Source organism: Pteropus alecto, unplaced genomic scaffold, assembly GCF_000325575.1.
Source record: "Pteropus alecto unplaced genomic scaffold, ASM32557v1 scaffold50, whole genome shotgun sequence".
NCBI lineage: Eukaryota > Metazoa > Chordata > Mammalia > Chiroptera > Pteropodidae > Pteropus > Pteropus alecto.
Window position 1 is genome coordinate 6124819 of NW_006431918.1, and position 13958 is coordinate 6138776.

Consider the following 13958-nt stretch of genomic DNA (forward strand, 5'->3'; position numbering starts at 1 on the left):
TACTGCACCCAACAACAGCAGAATAGATATTTTATATGTTCACATAGATCTTTTACCAAATTGACCTAATCCTGGACTACACAACAAATTCAACAACTTCAAAAGATTGAAATCATACAGATTATGTGTATGACTGGTATTAAGTGTATTATGTGTAAGATGGAATCAAGCAAGACATCAACAAAAAATAAATTGGCAATTCCCCAATATTATATTAGGCAATGCACTACTAAATAATGCATGAGTTAAAGAAGCGATTTCAGTGGAACTGGATAATATTTTAACTGAACAATAATGAAAATTTTATATAACAAAACATGTGAAATACAACTAAGGTCATTCTTAGAAGAAAATGTATAGTCTTAAAATAAATAGTTTAGAAGAAAATATTTGAATGGTAAAGAAGACTGAAAATTAATTATATATCCAGCTCAATCTGTGAGTAAACTATTAGAATTAATAAGTAAATTAAGCAAATTTGCTGGAAAGAAGGTCAATATACAAAAATCAATTGTATTTTTAAAGAGCCACAACAAATAATTAGAAAATTAAATTCAAAACTTGATTCCATTTACAATAGCATAAAAAATCAAATACTTAGGAATAATTCTAACAAAAGATGTACAAGATCTCTATACAGAAACTATAAACATAATTTAGAAACTTTAAAGAAAATCTAAATAAATGGAAAGATATATCGTGTTTATGGATTAGAGAACATAATATTGTAAAGATATCAGTTTCTTCAAAATTGATCCGGAGATTCAATGTAAACCTCAAAAATATCCTGACAGTTTTGTTTGTTTGTTTGTTTTTAATGGTGGAACTTGATAAATGAATTTAAATGATATATGGAAATACAAAAAGCCAAAGACCAAGGATAGCTAGAACAATCTTGAAGAAGAACAAAGTTGAAAAACTCACACTAGATATCACAAGTTATTATGGTGCTAGATAGTTAAGACAGTGTGGTATTAGCATGAGAGAAAAATAGATCAATGGAAGAGAATAGAAAAACCAGAAATGAACCAACACTTGATTTATAACAAAGATGATAGTGTAGTACAGTGAGGAAAGGACAGTCTTCTTAATAAGTGATTCTGGGTCAGTGGATATCGATATGGAGAAAACATCATCTTAATCTCTGCCTCACATAATATAAAAATATCCAGCTGGATTGTAGATCTAAATGTGACACTTTAGGAAGATAACACAGGAGAATATTTTTGTGCTATTAAGAAACACGAAGATTTCTTAAACAGGACATGAAAGTCACTAAGCATAAGAGAAAACATTGATAAATTAGACTATATGAAAATAAAGAACTTCTGTTCATCAAAAGACACCATTTTAAGAGAATGAAAAGGCAACCCACAGACTGAAAAAAGAGATATGCAATATACATTTCTAACAAAGGACTCATTCAGAATGAATAAAGAAGTCCTTTAAGTTACTAAGAAAAAAAGGAAAAACTATAAAAAAAAAATAGGCAAAGGACTTAGCATGCACATCATAAGAGAATTTCCAAATGGCCAATACACATCTGAAAAGATAGTCAACCTCATTTATTCTTCAGGGAAATACAAATTTAAAAGACAATTGGATACTACTCTTTACCCACCAGAATGGCTAATGGAAAACAGCTAAGCATCGGTGAGGACGTGGAGCGACTAAAAATGTCATATACTACTGATGAGGGCACAAATTGGTTCAACTTTGGTAAACTGATAGTATCTGCTAAAGCTGAATATATGCATATATTATGACCCAGCAATTCTACTCTTTGGTATATATTCAACAGAAGTGTGCACATGTGATCACTATAAGACATTAAAGATGTTCCTGGTAGTAGTAGTCATAATAATAAAAAACTAGAAACAACCCCAAAGTCCCTCAACATTAGTGTAAATATTATAACAAATTTTTCTAATGAAATGTTATAAAGCATTAAAATTAATTAAATATTGCTCTATGTAGTAATATGGATGATTCTCACAAAAATAATATTAAGCAAAAGAAGTCAGACACAAAATAATACTATTTAAACGGTCCAATTTATATAAGATTCAAAATAAAGGCAACCACCTCACACTCATTAGGATGACTACTATATAAAAAAAAAAGCATAAAATAACGAGTGTTGGCGAGGATGTGGAGAAATTAGAAGTCTTTCGTATAGTTGGTGGGATTGAAAAATGATGAAGCCACTATAGAAGACGATATGGCGATTCCTCACAAAATTATGAAGAGAATTACCATATAATGTGGCAATCCTACTGCCAGGTATATGCCCAAAAGAATTGAAAGCAGGGTGTTGAAGAGATATTTGCACACCCATGCTCACAGCAGCGTTATTTACAATAGCCAAAGGTGGACGCAACTCAAGCGTCTATCGACAGATGCGGATAAACAAAGTATGGTGTACACGTAAAATGGAATGTTATTCAACCATATAAATGAAGGAAATTCTGACACACACTACACCATGGATAAACTTTGAGGACATAACATTAAGTGAAATAAGTCAGTCACGAAAAGACAAATACAGTATGATTCTACATAGAGTAGTCAAATTCATAGGAAGGTAGAATGGTGGTTGCCAGGGGAAGGAGAAGGGGAAAATGGAGTTTTTGTTTAATGGGCATAGAGTTTTAATTTTACAACATGAGAAGAGTTCTGGAGATTGGTTGCACAATAATGTGAATGTACTTAACACTGCTAAACTGTACACTTAAAAATGGTTGACATGACAAATTTTATATTATGCATATTTTATCACAATTTTAAAAACTTAAAGGCAAAATGAATGTGGTGATTGACATCAGTACAGTGGTTACCATTAGTGAGGGGCAAGTGACCAGGAGTCATGAAGGGAGTTTTGGGGGTTCTGGGGATGCTCTGTTTCCTGATCTGGGAAGTAAGAACATGAGTGTTTTCATTTTTGAAAATTAATCAAATCATATACTTTGATTTGTGTGCTTTTCTACATGTTTCAATCAAATTGACAAGAAAAAGTATTTTAAAATTAAGTCAAATTAGAACATAGAAGAATAGGCAGGGATTTGGGAGTGGAGGGAGATGGATAATGAGCAGGTACTTATCTAATATCAAAATATACATCTATTGTCTATGGCCATGCTACCCTGAACAAGCCTGATCCTGTATGATCTCGGAAGCTAAGCAGGGTCGGGACTGGTTAATACTTGGATGGGAGACCACCTAGGAAGACCAGGTGCTGTAGGTGTAAAAAATAATTTAAAAATAAATAAATAAGGGATTGTAAGGTGTCAAGGTCCTTGTAATCTGCGAGGTCAACCAAGGGTTGCCTCACCTAAAAAAAAACAAAACACACACACACACACACACACACACACATATTTACATATGCATCTATTAAAAGAGTATGGTTACTGGCACAGAAGTAGCCAATCAAATCAACAAATGAAAATAGAGTCTAAAAACAGGCCTGTGTAATAAAGGAAAATACAATATGTGTTTACAGAGGCATTTCAAATCAAAAGGAGAAAAGATATTAATGATATTAAGGCAACTGGCAAATTATTTAGATGTCAAGTAGCTAAATCCCTATCATTTGCCTAACCCCCAAAAAAGATTCTGGTAGAACAAAGATTTCCTTTTAAAAAAAACACACATAAATATACTATAATAATAATATGTCATGGTTAAAACATTTTAAATCACAGTTCCTCAAAATACTAACAAATTTTACTTCATTAAAAATAAACAGCTTCTATACTAGCAAAACAGAAAGTCAAATAATATATTCTAAAAATATACGACAACACAGGGCTTATATTTCTAACACATAAAGAACTTTTACAATTAAAAAAAAGAAATAGTAACACCCTTTTAGAAAAATGGACAAAGGACACAGGAAGCTAATTCATTGAAAATAAAAAAGGCAGTAAATACATAAAAAATGTGTTTACTATCACAGGTAATCAAAGGAATACAAATTAAAACATATATATGTATGTGTATGTGTGTGTATGTGTGTATATATACATATATATGTGTGTATATATATATGTGTGTGTGTGTATACATATACATATACATATACATATATATATATATATATATACACACACACACACACATATATATATATGTTCTTCAGATTGGCCATGTTTAAAAAGCATCTCAGAGCCTGGTGTTGTCAAGTATATGAGGAAATGGCCACTATTGTACTCTACTTATAAACTTCAGGGCAAAATTATAATCTGAATCAAAATTTAAAATAAATTTTCCCTTCGATGCAGCAATTTACTATAAATTTACTTTTAAGTAAATAATCATTCAAAGAAACAAAAGCTGCCTATTGCAGTATAGTTTATAACAATAAAATATTTTAAAAAGCTAAATGTATATCAAATCGAATAAATTATAATACATACAATAAAATGCAAAGTAGTTATGAGAAATGGCTATATTTAGTGTTGTATATTGATGAGTGAAAAAAAGGCAGTTACATAAAAACAAGTATAATATTATCCCCTGGCTGTAAATTTATTTCTAGTACACACGCGTGCACGCGTGCACGCGTGCACACACACACACACACACACTTGGAAAAATGTTCACCAAATTTTAAGTCATTATCTCAGGTTGGTAGAGTTCAACTTTCTAATACTTTTCTTAATGTTTGAATTTTTTTCAATGAGTAATACATTGTTTTATGATAAGAAACGATACTGTTGTTCTTTTTTGAAAAATAAAAGGTGAAGAGACAATAATCTGAACGATCTGGTCCGTTTTAGTCACAGGCAACACTTTCACATTCCTGTGCTGTTTGTCATGTTTCCCATTTGTCCAACTAAACTCCCATTAAAACTGCAAATCGGACTGAGAAGTAAAGGGTGGGGGTGGGGCTACTTGGGGTTTAAAGTCTTTGCTAAATTTACACTGAGTGGAGGAACAGTCAAAGAGAACACCATCACCACCTCCACCACCACCACCACCACCACGACTGGAAGCCCTTCTTGGCTCCATGCACGTTGCAAAAGGTTAAGATGCTTTCCTTCAACTAAGATGTTTGCCTTCTCCCAGGAGCCCACGGGGCTGTGCCTCCGCCTCTCACACCCTCCGGGGCAGGAAGTCTGATGCCTGGGGGTCCCCATGGTCTCAGCTTGTTTTTCTGCATTTGGAGTTGTTCAGCTGATGGCTGGGTGCTTTGCATTTCTGTAGGTCTTTCACTAGGAATGTAAGAGTTGGGAGCCATTAATCCTCTCTGTAAACTCTGGAGGCCCACAGGGGCCAGCAGGGGACTGGCTGGTTTGGACTTTAAGGCAAATGTAAAGTTCTAAGTGATATACAGAGTGTTCTACCAAAAGAGGTTTGAAATATTCACTCCTGCCTATAATCTCTCTTCTACCATGTTGGCAAATCCTACAGAAATATCATAATTTTCATTTTAATCGGCAGCTAGGAGATGGTAACTCAGCAGAAGGAGGCAAGCAAGAGAAGAGAGGAAACATTTAGAATCTGGACTCCACAAGACACTGCTTTCAAGAACCACACTGTTCTGATCCAGGACTGAGCACACCGCTGAAATAAGAACTTGAAGAACTGGAAATGCTGACTTTCTCTCAAGTGGCTTCTGCTCCTACAGACATTACATTGCGTTCGGTGGTCTTTTCAAGGGGCAAAGTGTGACTGAATTCCTACTTTTAACGATTACAGGTTTGAGAACTGGAGATGCTCAGAGGATTGGCCAGAAAGTCTCAAAAATGGGCACTAGGACCTACCTGCAAGGAACTCTCTTCCCTGATCTGCAAGCAAAGCCTTTCCTTAGAAGGCAGCCCGGCCAGTAAGCCCAGGGTCACGTGGATACCCCATGCCACCATCCCACTTGTGCAGGGTACCTCCCGATAATCTGGAAGTTTGGTTATAAGCCAAGGGGAACAGTTACATAACCCTGAAAGTTTAAACTTGGAAAAACACACATGCATATCCAAACGAGAGCTGGTGAAAAGGAGCAAACCGCAGCACTGGGTCCCATTTCAGCAAAAATGTATTAATTGTTACATCTACCTGTCTTTCTGGCTGCCCAAAGAGCCATGTCATCTAATTAATTAAAAAGTCCTTGCTGCCTTTTCGGGCCCTTCAAATGTCATCCCCTGTGGGCAAATATAACTGAAAATTCTTATGAATGTCCGTTGAACTGATTTTTGCACTTTTCTTATAATCCACACGAAGGCCACATCTCCCAGTCCCAGAGAGCGAAGACGGCTCCTTCCTGGAGCCTGGGTGCCTTTGAGGGTCAAAGTCACTGAAGAAGCACACCCTTCCCTCCACTTTACAGGAGTCTGGAAGCAGAAGCAGGGGCAGAGAGTTCAGTAATGGCCGAAATGGGAAAGTGGGGGGCAAACTGAGAGAGAAGGGCCAAGGTCTCAGTGACATGGCCCGGCCCCCAGAATCTAACTTTGGGCTCTGTGCTTCTGTTTTCCACACCTCTTGGCTGCCAGGAAGCTCCACAGAGAGCCACAGGGCCAGCCAGGCCTGGGGACAATCAGGCAGCGGCAAGGCTGGCAGCTTTTTCGAGTGGGTACAGAGAGAAGGAAAGGAAATGCACACTTGGGGCTGAGAGGAAGGGAGACTGGGACTTGGGCTAATCTCTGTGAGAACTATTCGCTTGGGGAGACACGGGCAGGAGTCCAGGAGCCAGGGCTCTGAGTGCTGTCCCATGAGAGAGATAATTCCACAGCCCCACCTTGCCCTGCTCAGTGGCAGACAGCTAGGAACCAGGAGTGGTGCTTTCCCTGGGTGCACCACCCCCCTCCAAAAATGGGCAGCAACTCTCCCCGGTCCTGTTGGTACAGCTGACTCCAGGCCTTGTCGCCCCTGGATTCTGTCTGAAAGATTTCTGGAAGGGAAGGCAGGGGGGTAGCTCAGTGCCGGTTAGTGTGTTTCTCTTTAACAAATGAGAAAAATAAGGTCAATGCACTGAGATTTTTAAAAAGCTAAATGTATTCAAAGATTGTTCTAATTCCATATCCAGCCTAATGTTTTGAGTCATTTTATTGATGGTGCCAGTAGGCGATTATTGTTGTTTTTAATGTCCTTACTGGCCAACTTGTCCATTTTTTTTCTTTTGATTTAATTGGCCCATAAAAACACAAACTTCAGAGCAGAAAAGCAAAGTAGGGCATGGTTTTTTGTTGGTCTTTTTTTTTTTTGGCCTTTTTCTTCTGTGATTTCTCTACCTGTGTCTTATTTCGTAGTATGAATATCTAACATTCATTTCATTGAGTTGTTTAACAAACATTAAATGGGCATCTACTATGTGTTGGATAAAGATTTTATCAAGATATAATGTTTACTTACAGGGAATAAAAGGTTTTGGTTATTTCATAAATAAAAAACATAAAAGTTTTAAATGGGCAGCCTATTGAATCCTGACACATTTAATCTGTGAGAAACTTAACCATAGTTTAGCCACTAATAGCTCACCAGTCAGCTACCATCAAGAAACTTTCTCTTTGATTGTGAAGTCTAATTGTTTTCCCTCTAGCAACATCATTATTTAAAAAGTCATGAATTTTTATTCTCCCCAAATTGAAGTGATCGCTGCTGCTCTCTTTGTCCTTCCTAGATTTGCCACTCCAAGTGTTCTTCCCAGTAAACGAGCCTGGTAGAGATGTCCAGGGACAGAATTTCAGGGTTCATTTGTTACTGTAGCATAACCTAGCCTATCCTGACTCACGCAATAACTTCCTAGTTTAAACTTCTTTCCCTTTGAGTCCCGACTAGGGCTGAACTGGAAGTAAGTTGTTGCTTCTGGAGTGTGATTTGAAAGTTTCTCACCCCAAATCTCCCTTTGTTGTCTGAGTTTTTACCTAAAGTAGTTTGACCTCAGGCCTCTCTAAGCTTCCTTTTACTCCGCAGTGATGTGGAATAATAGTAGTTCTTTTCTACAGGGCTGTGGTGAAAAATAAATGATATAATTTGGGTAAACTGCTTAACACGGTGCCTGCAACACAGTAATAATTCAACGGTGGTTATTATTTTTTTGGCATGTACTAGTTTCCTAGGGTTGCTGTAACTAAGTGTCACAAACTGGGTGACTTAAAACAACAGCAATTTATTGTCTCAGCTCTGGAGACTAGAAGTCTGAAGTGAAGGTCTTGGCAGGGTTGATGTTCCTTCTGAGGCAGCGAGAGAAGGATGTGTTCCAGGCCTGTCTCCCAGCTTCCGGTGGTTTTCTGGCAATCTTCAGTGTTCCTTGGCTTCTGCTGTGTCACTCCAGTCTCTACCTTTTCCATCACATGGTGTTCTCCCTGTGAGTCTCCGTTGTCACATGTCTATCTTCTTAGGACACCAGTCATATCGGATTAGGGGCCGGCCCTACTCCAGTACAACTTCACCTTAACTTAATTACATTTACTAGGACCCTATTTCCAAGTAAGGTCACATTCTGAGGTATTGGGGTTCGGACTTCAAGAGATCTATTTTGGGAGGAGCACAATTTAATCCTTGACACATGGAGGATGGGATTTTTTCTATTCTTTTTCTTCCTCCTCCTCCTCCTCTTCTTCTTCTTCTTATTTTACTACTTTAAAATTTTCGTTTTATATTATTCAAAAATATTTTACAATTATTATAATAACATTCTTACTGTTTTCATCATTTATGAACTGCCAGTGTTCATAATTTGGCACCCTGTGTCGGGGCAGACTGTCACCAAGCGCTGGCTGCGTGGCAGTTTCTTAAAGCAGGTCGCCACAGTCCTATTGGCAGCTCCCTTCCATCTGTCCCACGTACCACTTTGGCCAGAGCAAGTTACTCCTTTTTTCTCCACCACCGCATCCACTGCAGTGAGCTCTCCTGTCCATCGCCACGCTCTGCCATGTCCTCTCCATCTCTCCAACTTCTGCCCAGCTACAGCCAAGGTGAGGGGAGACCTCGCAGATGGAAGCCACCAGCAGCCTGGCCTCACACAGCGTGCCTATGTATAACAAGGCTGGCTCCGTGAACCTCCTGGCAAAGTGTCTTGTAGCTGTGGAGCTACTCTTCACATACTGCCAAACCTCCTCATGCTCGGGGACATCCTGGCCACCTGCGAATGTCTGTCAGGGGCCCGTCCCTCTGCAGGGATAACTTGCTTTGGCCACCCCTGGCCTTCATTAGGGCAGTGTGCCAATTTTCTTCTTTTCTTTTCTTTTCCAAATGGTATCCTATTTTAAAACCCTGAGGAGAGTTTTTCTAATGAAAGAAAGCCTGCGGTCGATAATGTTGTCAAAGGATCAAATAATCACTCATGACTGTAGGTTTGGCAAGTCCAGATTTTCATATGCGGTATTAGGTTTGCTTACAGTGCGAGGGCGCCTGTGCGTGGTTTTGCAGCAGAAAGACGTGGGTGTGACCGTCAGTGTGAGATGAAGCGATGACAGGCATATTCGGGCCATTGATTTCTGACTTCTGTTAGGGCCTGTCCTGCAGGATCTTTCGATTCCTGGGATTCGGTCTCTTCTCCCCGGAGGGCATCCGCAGTGGGCCCGCGACCCCCGGGATTACTGTGCGGCATCTAGGTCGGCCGCCCCCACCATTTGGGCTCTCAGGAAGGAGTGTGGCTCTGGGTCTGGAACCCCACCCTGCACTCCGCCTGTCTGTGCCTGACCCCACATCAGGGCAGCCCACCTCAGGAACTGAATTGTCAAGCCCAAAAGAATCTTTATGATTACATTGACTACCCTGGCTTAGAGCGAAGTGGGAATGGGAAGGGACGTTCTTTGCCTTTGTTTCAGAGTTGCTAGGTTTAGCAAATAGAACAAATACAAGACACCCCATTAATTAGACTCTCAAAGAACAACAAATATTTTCTTTATTATCCTAAGCATTTTGAATGCAGTGTAACAATAGTTCAGTAGTGCTAAGTATATTTACATAACAATAGGCAATTTTTTAATGTAAGTACATCTTGGGCAACATTCGGGACATACTTATGCTAAAAAATTATTTACTGTTTATCTGAAAGTCAAATATAACTGGGCATCCTATATTTTACCTAGCAATTCTACTACTGTTTGCCCTGGCTTATTTCATTCATTTGTTCGTTTGTTTGTTTCTGTTACTGACTGCTTCCTACTTGTTCCAATCTCTGCAAAGAGAAACTCTCAGGAAATCAAGCCCATCTGCTCCTGACCTCTGGTGAGAGACTGTCAGCCTGGGACATACACTTAAAGCTTCCACGGCAATTTCGAGCAGTCAAGCCCCTGAACAAAATCATATGCAGACACAGTGCATTTTTGGCACTTTCCATCTATTTGTAGTATCTACTTGTCACCCTGCCCCTCCCTGGACAGCCCCCTCCCAGGTCATTAATTCATCCTAGCCAAACACTATCTGATGAGGATAAGGTCTTAGCTGCCAATATGCTTAAAATGGGACCTCTTCTCAGCCATACTTATTTTCCTTCCTCAGTGGATTCAAGTGATCGAGAAAGAAAAGTGGTGATCAGAGTGGCATCTGTTGCATGGGTGGGTGAGCCTGCCTAGTCCCTGGGCTCATGGAGCCTAAGACTGCTCAGCTCTGCTAGGGCACTTCATCTTGCAGGTCTTCTGAGAAGGAGTTACATGCAAGAAAGTCTTCAAGGACTCCGTGTTTAACAGCAAATTCAATAATTCCTCCTGGCTGTTCTATTTTTATAGTACCTGGTCTCTGAGAGTGGAGACAGGAAAAGAAATCCCCAAAGGAGAAATCTTTAGAGAATACATAGCTCCAGTTTAACTGAGTGCAAACCACTCGTGCCCGGGTGATGGAGACAGTCAGGAAGAGGGCCAGGAGTCCTGGTTAGCTTTACAAATAGCGTGTGTGGTTCCCGTGTACTCAGATACACATCACGTTGGTAATGGACAGTGTGTTAAGTGGCACGAAATACACACAGTGAACTTTTGACTATGTTATTATATACTGGACATATAAAATGCTGTATTTTTATTGCATAGTCATGTGGATTTTACAATTTACTTAAATGAGAGTTTGTGGCTTCTCAAACAATAATAAAAAATAAAAGTACACACGGGAACTCACTTCCTCAACCAATTTGTACCTTTAGAGACTTTTCTTACAACCAATTACAGTAGTACCCAAATAAACCATGAAAACATTTCAATAGGTTTCTAGTGGAAATTGAGTTTAAACATATCGAGCATACCAGGCCATGTGATAGATGCCAGGGTATAAGGACAACTAAAGCATGCCTCTTCCTAGAGATGCTTACGGTAAAGTGGCGAAGATTGACAACAGGACCACCAACCATGGCACGGAGCGTTCTGTGCTGTGATAGTGGTGGAACAGGATGTGCAGGAACACAGAGATGGATTGTGAGAGGTGGTCAAGGAAGGCTTCCTGAAGGAGGTGATTCCTGGCAAGGTCTGAGAGAGCAAGTGGCAGTTAAACAAAGGCATCCCTTCTTTAGCAAAGGGGGCTGTACAACGGAAGCCAGCCCAAGTGTGGGCCACTGTCTCTGGCTCAGCCTTACTGACCCCACTATCCTGGCCCCAGAATTTCCTTTGAGTTTCCCTCACATGGACCCTACAACCCATGGTAGACAGAGAAGTGCAATCCCCTTTCTTAAGCTTCCTATTTATTCATTTCAGCCAAGCAATTAATTAATTTTGGGAGAGTCCCAGAGTGATACTAGCATTTTCATCCAAACTTCAATTAATAAAAAGCTTCACTGAGCTTGTTCTTCAGAGCATTCAGATTGATTCTTTCTTGTTTTAACTCTGAACAGGCTGCCTTTGAGGCCAGCGGCTCAGGGGGCTGCTCTGTTGTTTGCTGGTTTCTATTTTCTGGAGCTCAGCTGTAACTAGGGATTTTGACCACCAACTGGGCTTTCAACACAACTTCTGCTCAAGGGCCTGGTCATAAAGACTGTTCTTGGCTCAGAGAGACCTTGTCCCACCCCTGCTTCTATAACCATTTCCTTCAACAGCCATGTCAACATCCATTCTGCTCGCCCACGCAATTCACACATGGAGGACATCGCAACCTGACTGAAGTACCTGAAATGAAGTCGATGATAAGATTCTTGGGGGAGGTTTGCATAACGAAACCTCACGCACGAACCCACCACGGATCAATGTTAGGGAAGGATGTGAACCCAGGGCGTCTCAGTCCAGCGAAGAGCAGGTAGGGGGCAATTACTACCTGTGGGCCCTGGGTATCCCTTCTGGATGAGAAGATGCTGCAGGGATTAGACTGTTCCAAACCACATCAGATATATTTAGTTTGAGGAATACAACAACTAGATACAACAAAACTTAAGGAGAATGACTCAGAATAGTTTGGAATGGGCAGAGAGTATCTTTAGACTGAGCACATCTGCAGAGGTATGGGGCAGGGGCATTACAGTGTCAGTAGCCTCTCCAAGGTTCAAGTGTAGGCCCCCTATATCCTTCTGGTAGAGTATCTTTGTACTTAAGCTAGCTTGCAAACAAACAGCTAGTCTGACAGACTACCGTAGGTAAGTAACAAAATGAAATCAGTCTTGAGGAGTGAGAGAGCGACACAAACAGTCAGAGTAGAACAGTTTGGATGGAGAGATGCAGGGAGGCCAGAATGAGTCTATGGGAATTTGGGGCATGACAGGCATTGAGCAGGTTTACGGTAGCCAGACCAACGCTGCCATGGAGCCTCTAGACTTCTTCGAAGGCTATTATCAATAGAATTTGATTTTCAATAGTTTTTATAGTGCTACTCCTTCCCTCAAATGAAAAGGAAAGAATTATGTCAAAAGATATATTTAAAAAATGTTTCCAACATTGAAAATGACAAAGCATTGCTGAAAGAAACTAAAGACCTAAACAGTGGAGGTGTATGTCAAGTCTCGATATTATCAGTATGTCAATTCTATCCCCAAATAAGCTATGAATTTAATGCAATCCCAATCAAATGCCAGAAGGATGTGTGTGTGTGTGTGTGTGTGTGTGTGACAGAGAGAGAGAGAGAGGGGGGAGAGAGAGAGAGAGAGAGAGAATGAATGAATGAATGAATGAATTGGCAGTCTAAAATTTATATGGCAATGGGAAAAAAATCTAGAATAGCCAGGATAATCTTGAAGGATAACATTGGAAGATTTATACTAGCAGATATCAAGATTTACTATAAAGCTACAGTAATTAAGGCAATATGGTATTGACACAAAGTTATTCAAACAGATCCATGGACCAGAATTGAGAATCTATATATATATATATATAATTACTTTATGACAAAGGCAGTCCTGCAATTCAGTGAAAGAACAGGTTTTTCAATAACTAGTCCTGAATCAGTTGTATATGGGAAAGTGAACTTTGACCCCTACTTCACAATACACACAAAAATTAATTGAAAATAGATTTTAGATCTTAACGTGAAAGATAAAACAATGAAGTTTCTAAAAGAAAAACAGAATATTTTCATTACCTTAGGAGTAATCAAAGATTTCTCAAGTAGGGCACATTAATCATTAAAAAGCAGGTTGTTCAATTGGACTACATTATTAAGAAAATTTCTTCAACAAAAGATAAAATTAAGAGAGCGAAGAGGCAAATCACAGACTGATAGGTGTTCACAATAAATATATCTGACATGGCATTAGTGTCCAGATATGTAGAGCACTCCTACAAAAAGAAAAGGATAATTGAGTTTTTTAAATCAGCAAAAGACTTAAACAGGCACTTTACAAAAGAGTATATCCAAATGGTCAATAAGCATATAAAAGTTACTTAACATCGGTACTGCATCAGGAGATGCCAATTAAAATCACAATGAAATACTGTTATACACCCACTAGAATGACCAAAATTAAAAGGCCAACATAACAAAGTGTTGACAAGGATATTGAGAAACTCATACACTCATACTTCACTGGTGGGAATGTAAGTTAGTACAATCATTTTGAAAAAACTATTCGGCAACCTCTACTATAGCTAATCTACGCTTTCCTTAAA

General features: G+C 39.3%; 1 pseudogene; it reads left to right on the forward strand.

The window, feature by feature from the left end:
- Window positions 1-3125: 3125 nt before the first annotated feature.
- Window positions 3126-3244, forward strand: LOC112475132 (annotated as a pseudogene).
- Window positions 3245-13958: the final 10714 nt, after the last annotated feature.